Source organism: Crocodylus porosus, unplaced genomic scaffold (assembly GCF_001723895.1).
Source record: "Crocodylus porosus isolate Cpor-Errol unplaced genomic scaffold, CroPor_comp1, whole genome shotgun sequence".
Classification (NCBI taxonomy): domain Eukaryota; kingdom Metazoa; phylum Chordata; order Crocodylia; family Crocodylidae; genus Crocodylus; species Crocodylus porosus.
Window position 1 is genome coordinate 3,902,378 of NW_017728910.1, and position 11,179 is coordinate 3,913,556.

General features: G+C 41.6%; 1 protein-coding gene across 1 annotated transcript in view; it reads left to right on the forward strand.

Moving 5' to 3' along the window:
* The first annotated feature begins 10,765 nt into the window (after positions 1-10,765).
* Positions 10,766-11,179, forward strand: part of MME (membrane metalloendopeptidase) — a 74,344-nt gene continuing 73,930 nt past the window's right edge. Inside the window, exon 1 of the mRNA XM_019532622.1 lies at positions 10,766-10,819. The gene's annotated coding sequence lies outside the window, so the exon portion shown is untranslated. The remainder of the gene's footprint in view (positions 10,820-11,179) is intronic.

Consider the following 11,179-nt stretch of genomic DNA (forward strand, 5'->3'; position numbering starts at 1 on the left):
TATTGATGAACTGTTTCTACCAAAATAGTCAGCAGTGAAATAGTTAACATTAGCCGCATCTACATGAGACACTGATTGTGCAGTCATTACTGCACAGTCATAGTAACCTGTGTTACTGTGCAGTAGCGCCGATGAATGGCTTTCTTGTGATGCTGACTGCGCAGTAGCCCAAGACTAGTGTGCAATAACATTGCATCATGGTTTCTGCCACACGACGCTACTGTACAATAATCTCAGGCTACTGCGCAGTCAGCATCTCCTGTCGATGCAGCCATTACCTTTTAAGTTTAAATTTTTACTTTTAAATTTTACCTACTAGAATACAGAAATAGCACACATGCAATTCACACCTCTCCTGCTGTCTTGTTTTGTGCTGTCTTCAGAGCCAATAGGCAGAAGTAAGGCAGTGGTTCACATTTGAAAGTTTTTCCCCCTGAATGGAAGGGCTAGATACTTAAGTCAAAATTTTCAGATGCCTACAGTTAGACAGCTAGATCCCATACACAGAGATGTAAGCAAGTAGCTTGGTTTCCAAGGGTGCAAATGAGGTTACATAGGCCCAGAACCTTTACCATAATAATTGAGAGCTTTGCAATGGACTGCAGTAAAGGCAAAATCAAACCCTCACTTAAATGAGTCAGCATTGATTTGTCTATTTTCAGGCATTCAAATATGAATATTTTGACCTCTAATATTTTCAAAGAGTCTGCAGAAACTACTGTGAACTGCTCATAATGGTTATTCTTTTCTTCACCCATCTACTGCCTAAAAACAGTGGAAAGAGAGATTGTTTGGACTCCCTGTGCACTGACAGCTAAGAGACCCAAAAGACCATGTTTTTCTTCCCTCACTTCCATTATTGTACAAGATTTAGGTTGTGTGTGTCTGATATTTTTTCATCTGGGATGAAAAGACCCCAAGGAGACTTTTAAGTCATGGACTTCGTTCAAATTATCTCATTGTCCCTGGACATGGAGCCAGCTAATCTGTGACATTGAAACAGAATTCACTTTTCTTGCAGGCTAGTTGCTTATGTCATTGGAAAGGGGAAATGAGACCTCAATATAGGGTACAAACGATATAAAAGGAAAAAAGGGAAATGATAGAGTTTCAGCAATTCATTGCTGCAGTATGTAACACAGTGCTTTATTATTTTGTGGCATATTTATTGTGGAATATTTGTACAGTGCCTACATGTTACTTTGAAATGTTTTTTTCTTTTCCTCTAATCTTTAAGCCATTTCCTCCACCCCACACTTGCTGCTATTAAGGAGTACCTCCTGTGGAAGTAACTTCGCTGGTTTTAAAGCCACTTAAGGTAAGTAGCAGAACAGAGCCTTTACCATTTAGCCTATGCATAAATCCACAATCAGTCAGTCACTAATGTATCCATATATGCCAATAAGAGCCATACCTGGCATTCTTAGATGCCACAATCTGGTGAGATGCTTTTCTAGTCTGATGCTTTCTTTCCAGTCTGCCTGGAAAAACATACATTTTATGGCTCTTTTCAGGTAGGTTGATGAACTTCTGAATTCTCTCAAGAATTCCTTCAATTCCCACTGATTATTAGGGCAGTTTGGGTGCTCAACATACATGCAAACAGTTTGAAGCCTCAAGATCTATACATAAAAAACTCTGAAAGGTTAACATTAGCCAACACAATTCTTTCTGCAAATACTGTATTTGTAGTCGGTATTATAAATAGCATTGTGACTACTAGGTTTTTCCTGGAAAAATTCTGATAAGCAGGATTGTAGTGGAATTATGTCATAAATGTCAACTACTGAAACCTGAGCAAATAGGAAGGGAAGGGACTTTTAATCTATTTAAAACTTGGTTTTGTGTTTTTGTTAACATCTACTTAACTCAAACATCCGACAATCACTTGTGGGAAAAGGCTTCTGAAACCATTTCAGTAGCATTACTCCGTATATTGGTCACCCACAGTATTACTTTTATACTCCAAGGAGTCTTCCAGCCAACACAAGAAATACTAGTTATCCTGAGTTCCATAAAGTAAAAGGCAGCAGACTACTACTGTTGTTGTTCTTGCTGCTGTTGTTGCTGGTATGTGTGAGAAGCAAGGAGGAATTTTTTACTGTTAAGATGCATAATGAAGAAAGTAACAGGATAGAAAAAAGAAATAAACCTATTCTCTTTCTAATGTGAATCAGTTAGGAATAGCTTTAGGATTAATGAATGAGTACTGATCATATTGATAATCTGCCCTTTTTTGAGATCCTAAATTAAAAATCTGTCTTTTCTCCTACAGTCTACATTCCTGCCATATGTTCTTTTTCTCTTGATATGTCAATACTCAGAGTAGACCGAGTTACAAAAAGTTACGAAAAGTACATACAAAAAGTTCTGAAGGTAGAACACTGAGATACTAACTATTCTTTCTAAGTAATTTGATCCTGACTCTTGGACCTTGACCAACTTTTTTGATCTCCTGCTGCCAGCTCTCATATGGTATGGTTTTTGTGTTCTCATTTGGGTAAGTATAAGTTTGTTCCTGCTATATATAGCATTGATTACTATATTAGAGGCCATGCCATAAATTGTGTTTCACACTCTATTAAATGTTTAAATTAGACTATTAAATCTGTATTATGAATCTAAAAAAAACCCCTCTTTTAAACATTTTGAACTCAGGTAGCCAAATTCTGCTTTCAAATTGCACCAAAGTAAATAAGAAGTAATGTTACTGATGTTAATGAATGACTTCATAATTATTCTGCTGAAATTCTACTAATTTTAGGCCAAGGACTATACTTGCACCAGACTTTGTTTTGAGCCAAACTGTATTTGCTGAGGTTGCTCTTTGAAAATTCCATTTTCCAGACATCCACTGCAGCACCAGGAGAATAGGCTTGTTTTTTTCCCCTACGTCATCATAACACAGATAGGTCATCATTTCATCCCTGCATTAAAAAAAGGCATTTTTCCATGATAGCTGTTTAAAAAGGCAGCAGTAGATTAGTTTATTCCCACCCTTACGTTGTGTTAATGTTCACTGATAGTCTGTCTGTCTGATCCAGGCTGTAGCAAGCAGAAGCAGATCTGTCTCTTGGGAGAGTAAGGTTAGAAAAAGACATACTTCTTGTTTGTGCGTGGCATGCAGCCCTGAACACTTGAACACTGCTCATTTTTTAACACTGATCAGAAACTGTGTATTTACCAGATTTTAAAGAATCCACAAAGAATAAGAATCATCAAAAAGATTAATACAAGTTTTACACAATAAAAATAACTAAAGAGGAATTTTGACTGAAATACAACAATTGCGCAAAATACCAAGTGTTATCCAAAATAAAAGGCCAGAAGGAGAAAATACCCTAGAACTATCTTTGGAGGTATCTATTCTCACTTATTTTAAATAAGGGACAGCACTGGGAAACCTTGTCCGTTACAAGAATTTTCTTTTTTAAATGGTACCTCTGGCAGTTTTCAGTGCATGCATTCTTTTAAGACAGTTCCAATATAATTGGGATAGATTATTTCATAGCTTTTAGTTAAGAATAGAATCTTAACATTAATATAATAGTGGCTTCTGCTAGCAAGGGGCAGAGGAGAGGAAAGATATTATAAAAGTTCAGTCAACCATTGCATAACTAGCAAAGAACAAATGAAAATTTAATATGCCAAGCACTGTAAATGCAAATACAAGTATTACTTGCACCTCTGAGCTAACATAGAGTAGTTACATATTTAGAAGTCAGTTAATCTGAAAAAGAGAGAACCCACATCTCCCTACAGTGTCGATAAGGTAGAAACTATTAATGCTGCAAAAAAGCCCATGCCCTTGATCTAGATTTCCTGTCCTATATACAAATATTATACAGCTAAAGGGAACCAAAGTAAAATGAGTGAGAAGAATTCAAACAAAAAACAAAAATTATACTGAAGTTGAGATTTTGAAAATAAACAAACTAGAGCTGCAGGATTAGTACTAAAAATATTAAGCACAAATCAGTAAATGCCAAGCAGCAGAACCAAATTTATTAATTGAAATCACATAAAATTATTCATCTTACTCAACTGTATATTATGTAATGATGCACATTGCCCATTCCAACCAGGCAGTGCCTCAGTGCCTGAGTCAGGTAGCATTTTCCAATCTCTTTACATATTTTGTAGAAATAATGTTCCCTTGACAAGCTGTTTATTACACGCAGCTTAAACTTCCTATGCCAGTTTGTAAGTCTTTTTCACAAGACAGGTCCTTGACTTTTCTCAGAGAGAAAAATCTTTCTTTTCCAGGTAGATTAATAGGATTAAGGTGAAGACCAATCTGATTCTTTGATATTCAGTTACCGAATCACAGAAAAGTAGGGCTGGAAGGGACCTTCAGAGGTCACCCAGTCCACCCCCTTTCTAAGGCAGGATCATCATCCAAACCATCTCATAAAACTCCTTGTTTAGCCTATTACTAAGACTATACAGTCAACCCCATCATAAAGTCACAAGACATAACTCCCTAACCTGCCAGTATCCTGCTGCTGCAAGAGTTATGATCCACCCCGACTTCCCCTGCCCCACCAGTCTGTACTAATCTGACCATGGGGTAAAATTTTTTCCTCAAATATGGCAATTGGTCTGACCCTGAGCAGAGGGGCAAGACCCTTGAGCCAAGAACCTCCAGAAAGAGCACTGGCACATACTAGTCAAAATCCCCAGCCTAGGCTGCAACTAACACCCAATGCTTCTGTGGAAGGTGGGGAACATTGCCCCCATCCCCCATGTAGCAGTAGGAGAGGGGGAAAAAATTCCTCCCGGCCTCATGTAGCAACCAGCAATGAGTTGGCAATTCACGTCTAGCAAGTAAAAGGTAAGTGTGGCCTGGACTTGAATTGTATTTGCATGAAGCATTTCATGAAATGTTATCCTGCCTTCTGAATCTGAGTTTGAAGTCAAGCCAAGTCAAGCCAGGAAACCCAAACCACGTGTGCAACAGAGGGAGAGAAAAGGGGAGCAGGCCCCTTCCAGGAACAGAACTTTTGGGGCTTGCAGAGGAGAAGGAGGAAGCTTAAAAGATACTCAAGCCTGGAGGCCAGGGGTGGCTAAGGAGCCAGGAAAGGCTACAAAGCAGGGGAAGCCAAGCAGCCTATTAAGCTAAGCAGGGACACCTCGGCCAGCTCTCTTTGGGACAGTGGCCAAGTGACAAATCAAGGGCTTAGGGATTTTAGGAATATAAGATATAGAGACCTTTAGGGACATAAGGTATGTGGGTATAGGTAGGGGGAGGGAGGGGAAAAAGGCTCTAGCCTGCAGGTAATAGGTGTGGGAATGAAAGGAATTCCCAGGAGCTGGGGAAAGAAAGGAAGCCTCAGCAGTATTGCTGCCTCAGGGGCTCCAGACAATAACCTTTGCTGTAACCCTGAAGGGTTGGAAGTAACTTGTCTCAAGATGGTGATTAACCCTTTTGTTCTGATTCTTTGTTTTGGAATTAAGTCAAAAGACCTGAAGTCTGGAAGCAGCTGTAGGGGTGGAGGAGTCCATGCACAGGGTACCAGGCAGGCACCTTCTGCTGCAAGGCTGAGACCTGGAGAGCCAGGGCCAAAAACAGTGTACCTGAGCTGAGGGGTTTCAGCTAGAAGAAAAAAGCCAAAGCTGAAGAGGCTGATGCCTGAAAAAAGGCTTGCGGTCTGAGGGGCCCGGTGCTGATTTTGTGTAGAAAGAGACAACCTGAGGAAGAGAGTCCCTACAAAAGGGCAAATGGGGGGTTATCACTCAGAGAGATGTGGGAGTGGGTATGGGGGTGATAAGGAGGCCACAATAATAGACCTAAGGCACCAAGGAAAAGACTAGCCTGGTCTTAGAGGGCAGCCTCCCTCTGAATACATACCGATTATCAAGTCATGGCAGATGAGAAGCAGGAGGCAGAGGAATACTGACAGGAAGAGGCAGGGACCAAAGCCCAGACCTGTCACAGTCCAAACCTGGTCCAAGAGCCTTCCAGAATCTCGAGTGTGCACACTTTGAAGAAGTCTAATTCAGTGATTAGCCTCTCTGTTTGGGTGCATTTCTCATTTCACAACTTCTAAGAAAGCAATCCCCAATCAATAAGAACCATTACAGTCCTGTATTACCCTTGCTGAAATGACTGCATATATATTTTTAGTGATTCAATTCACATTCTCAAACTAAAAGGTCCTGCATGCCTCACAATCTCCCTTGAAGTATAAAAGCCAGCTTACTTTCTTAACCTTAGCAACTAGCATATGCTAAAAAGTACAGTGGTGCTACTCATTGAGTTAGAATTTTAAATGTACTCAAATATACTTAAAATGAGCCTTTCTTCATATTTAACAAATAACCTTTATTCAAATTCAAGTTCACCTAAATTTGGCCTGAGTCTGCAGATGCTTCATCAAAGTCAGTTTTGAGTTTCTTTGCTGTTTCACTCCACAGATGCTTTGAGGCTGCAATGTATTTCAGCAGTTAGCTGAGGCAAGCCAAACAGCATTTCCCTAATGTCCACCATGGGTGAAGTCTACTGTCAGCAATCAAAGAGGGAAACAAAAGCTGTATAATGTATTTAATGAATTTAGAGCCACAGGTTTATAATCTACTCTGCATCAAACAGGACCAACTCCATCTGCCTCTTTTATGATTTTGCTGATGCCGAAATCCTTCGTACCACAACAGACAATGTTCAGCCTGCCTCCATTTCCTCTATACTGCATTGTTAGGGAAAACACACTTCTCAAATGAATAATTTACAGGGTAGTGTAGCCAAACCAGAGATATGCTGAGATGTTATGGAGAAGGTATTACAACAATAGTATGCTAGCATCATAAGAGAACACAGAATTTCTAGTAAGGAATTCAACTCAAGTCTGGGAAGAAGGTAAACACTCCAAAATAAATAAAACCCAAGTAAACCATTCTGAAATGCTGGGGAAAATAGAAAAATTAGAATCCAAATGAATGATTTCTGATTAAGAAAGCATGTAAGAAAGCATGTTCCTAATTGTGGACACAGACAATGAATGTTTAGGAAGCATGTCCAAGAGGGGAAGGAATAGGTCTGAGAGTCTAGATCAGTAATTCTCAACCTTTTTTAGACTCAAGATACTTCTCATTAGACTCAAGGCAACCCTGAATAATTTTTGTGAATTGAGCTGAACCCTGTTTCAAAAATTCATTTATTATATTGTTTACCTGCTTTGCAGAGGGGCCAGGCAAGAAGACTGAAAGCCTGAGCCTGCCCATATCTGCTTATCTCCTCTCAGTTCCTGCAGCACCCATCAAAGGATCTTGCAGCACCCCAGGGTGCTGAAGCAGCCTTGTTGAGAATTGCTGGTCTAGACTTAATAATCATTTCCCAACTCTTGTAAATTGTGTAATCTTGCACAAAATACTAAACTGCAACTCAGTTGTCCCATTTATAAAATGGATAATAAGGTTGTGATGTTCATTGTTAGGCAGGAACTCTAACCAGTTCCCAAATGTTACTGTTCTGGAATGGCTGTGGCACATGACGAATTGCCATTCTGTTCCAAATTGCAGTGGAGAAGGCAGTTGTCCTGGCCTTCCTGCATTATGCTTCTGAGACCTGAAGCTACCACATCCCAGAGTTGGACATCTACTTTGTCCGCATAAAATGACAACAGGAAAATTACAATAAAAGACCACATCCTGAACATGGACATTTGCCAACAGGTGGAGATGACTGGCACTCATACATTCATACCTAGTTACTGAAGTGCAACTGTAATGGCATGACCACATACTAAGAACGTCAGAGGACCACTTGCCAGAAAAGGATTCTCTACAGAGTTAAGCCCTTGCTAAACTGCATGGAAAACCTCATAAACACTTTAATGGCTGTACAAAAGCTCAGTTCAAGGCATACATGACTTGGACTACAAGGAGCAGCATGTTTTGGACAGGTCAACATAGCATCAGCTCTCTGTTTGAGAACCATTCTATGCATGATGCTCAGCTGAAGCACCAGAGGAAAAACATTCACTTAGTGGAGTGAGAATGGGGTTGACATGATCATAGAATCATAGAAGTAGGGTCGGAAGGGACCTTGTAGATCTTCAAGTCTGACCCCCCGCCTGGGTGGGAGAAAAAAAAACTGGATTCAAATGAGTCCAGCCAGGTAGGCATCAAGCCTCTTCTTAAAGATCCCCATGATGTCAAGGATGTGCCGTTTGCTACCCCATAGAATCTTACTGCGATCTGAATAAGTTATGAGCCTCTGAAAAATCTGTTTACACACACCTAATAGAAACTTGTTAGACTTGAGGAGTTAAATTCCCATTCGCACTAAGCATGATCCACCCCAGGAATTCAAAGTTGGACAGGTCTACACAATTGCTCTCCCTGGGTTGATCACTGTGGGGCTAGGCACAGAATGGGGAGATAGGAGATTATCTCATAATCCATTTAACATTTTATCATAAAATGTATGCATGCACCAAGAGAACACAGGAACACATCTCAACATTGTCTCATAGACATTTAAATGGATAATGATATTATAAAATATCATCCAGAAGTCACTAACATGGACAATAAAATGGCCCTTTGTTGCTGGATTAGTCAAACTGGACCAGACAGTCATTCTCCCATTGATAGCATGTGGTTGAAAGTTACAGTATTGTGAAGCAACTTGTTTCTCAGACTTTAATACAGTACAACCTTCTATTATGGATCATTCTGTGTGATTACCCGGAACAAAGTTTCTGGAGAAGCTGAGTTCTTTAATCTCCTTTTTAAAAAAAACATGACAACAGTAACATGACATCCTTTTCTCTTGGGATGAGACAGAGCCCTTTATTTTTTCAAGCTAGAGACACTGACTCATTAACTATGTGTTACTCGACTAACTACTTCCATAATCTTCTTCTGTCATGACAGACGGTGTTCTGCTTGACCCTGTTGATTTACCATTTTTAAACATAACAGCTCCAACTCAGTTTTCCACAGTCAGAGATCCAGAAAGTTATCCAGGGCAAAACACAAATTCCATTAAACCCAAATCTCTTGAAGGACAATACTGAAAATATCTACTCCTGGGAGTGATATCAGTGACAGAAAGATTACTCTAGGGCCACAAAGATTACTCAAGAAAGTTTATCCATCTGACCACTTACTATAACCATAGGATAAAATGGTATCAGATCTAGAGACAGCTTGTTTCTTTTTCTTTTTTTTCCTTGGTGATATTCCAACAGTAGGAAAATTGCACTGAATTTCAATAAGGTATCTTGTCACAAACAAACAATCTGAGAGAATTTCATGAGTTGTAGCATGTTGTAGCCAAATCTTCAGTTCACCAGGACACCGGACTGGTGATAAAGCTAATCAGTATATTTGATTTTTTTTCCTGAAGTGAATGAAGCTCTGTGAACTGCATTTTTCCTAAAAACATGCATGCACAAAAGGATGACACTACATTCTTGACGTCTTATTTACTAAGAATTAAGAAATAGTGATATCCCTGACTACACAGCTGGTGCAAATGGTTATAGTCCGGCTGAAATAAATGCAGCTAACAAAATGACACTAGCTGAAAATCAGGCCAAGGCTCTTCACTTACTCCTTGAGCACGAAACTACCATTGTTTCAAATGTAGGTTTTGACTGAGTAAGAACTGAGCAGGAACATCAGCTGTTGCCTCACCAACTACATAGTGTTGTTCAGTCTTTATATTTGCTACTTTGTAGTTATCTTTGCTTCCACCTCAACCCCTAAATTATGGACTCCATAACAGTAGGAAAACTCACCAGATGCAGAGTTCAGCCTTTTATCTTTCTTTGAACTGTTTACAGGTTTCAACTACCAGTATTTGTCATACTGTTTTAGAAAAATGAAGGGCTGAGCTTGCATATAAATGATTGTGTCATTTTAACTTGAACTAGTCAGAATTACTACTTCTTTTCTAGAACTTTGGTTATTAGGCTATTTAGTGGGAACCTACTGAAAACACAGATGAGCCGTAGTTCTCAGTAGTGGCTCCTCAGCTCTGCACCTTCCTACCTCTTGCGGACTATCAGAGACAGAGTCTGGGCCTCTTTTAGAAGCAATGTAAGACGTCTGAATTGGGGCAGGCTTTTAGCAGAAGTTACATTTCGGGGCACTGTTTGGAGAATTCCTTATTAGATACTATTCAATGTTAATATTCTATGTGTTTTGATAATTGTTTTATATTGTAAGTCACCCTGTACATTTTCCAGGTTAGGTTGGTATATAAATCAATCAACCAACCAGTCGATCTGTGTAAATTATTCTTCCCACTTTGTGAGGCTGATGATAACTAAGGCTTTGAGTTACGATGGAGGACAGGGTGATTTTCAAGGCAGCAGAACTGTATTAGGACTCGCTGGGAGAAGCAGATGGCTTGCTCGAATGATTGAAGTGGCAGAACCTGAAAGAATAATGCATGGGAGTTTGAAGTTGAGCTGCTTGAATTCGTTTGAGCGGCTGTTTCTGGAAAAGATGGGCGCAATATTGTTGCGTGCGACCTGTCATTTTAGGCAGCAAACTGGAAGAAGATTGCAGCCTCTCTCTGTTAAGGTGTTGCGTGCGCACATGCATTGCTTCCCTTAGGCGGTGCTTTGCCTTTCTGCCCCAGCCGTACTTCCTTTAGGCACGCATGTACGTCTGAGTGCCGCGCTATTATTCCTTGAAGGGTCTTCGTTGCAGCCAGCTCCACGTGGAGCTCTGACTCAGCCCCTGCCCGCGCTCCTGTCAGCCCCTGCCCTGCCAGAAGGAAGTCCGGCCGTCCCCATGAAGGAGGGCTGCATCCCTGAGGAGACCGCCAGGGAGCTCGCGGCTCCAGCTCCAGCTGCACCCCGGGGTACCGCAGGAAGGCAGTCTCGGGGGCAGGTCCGGCACGGGCCCGTCTGGGCTCAGCCTTCCCCAGGGGCAAGGTCTCTGCTCCCCGGCTCCGGAGAAGCAGCGCATCGTGCAGGGCACAACTTGCGCCTCCCGCCGGGGCCCGAGTCCGGGGCCGGGGCACGTTCCTCGGGCGCGGGAGGCGCCTCCTTCCCCGCGCTCCTGCGGGAGCGGCGGGCGGACCCTGCCGGCGCGGGGCTGGGGGAGGCTGCTCTTCCCGCCCCCTCGCCCGGAGAGAAGCCTCCGGGTCGGGTCAGCAGCGCCGAGCCCGCGCCGGGTGCACAGCCACGCGCCGCGCTCTGCAGCCGCCGCGCAGCCCGGC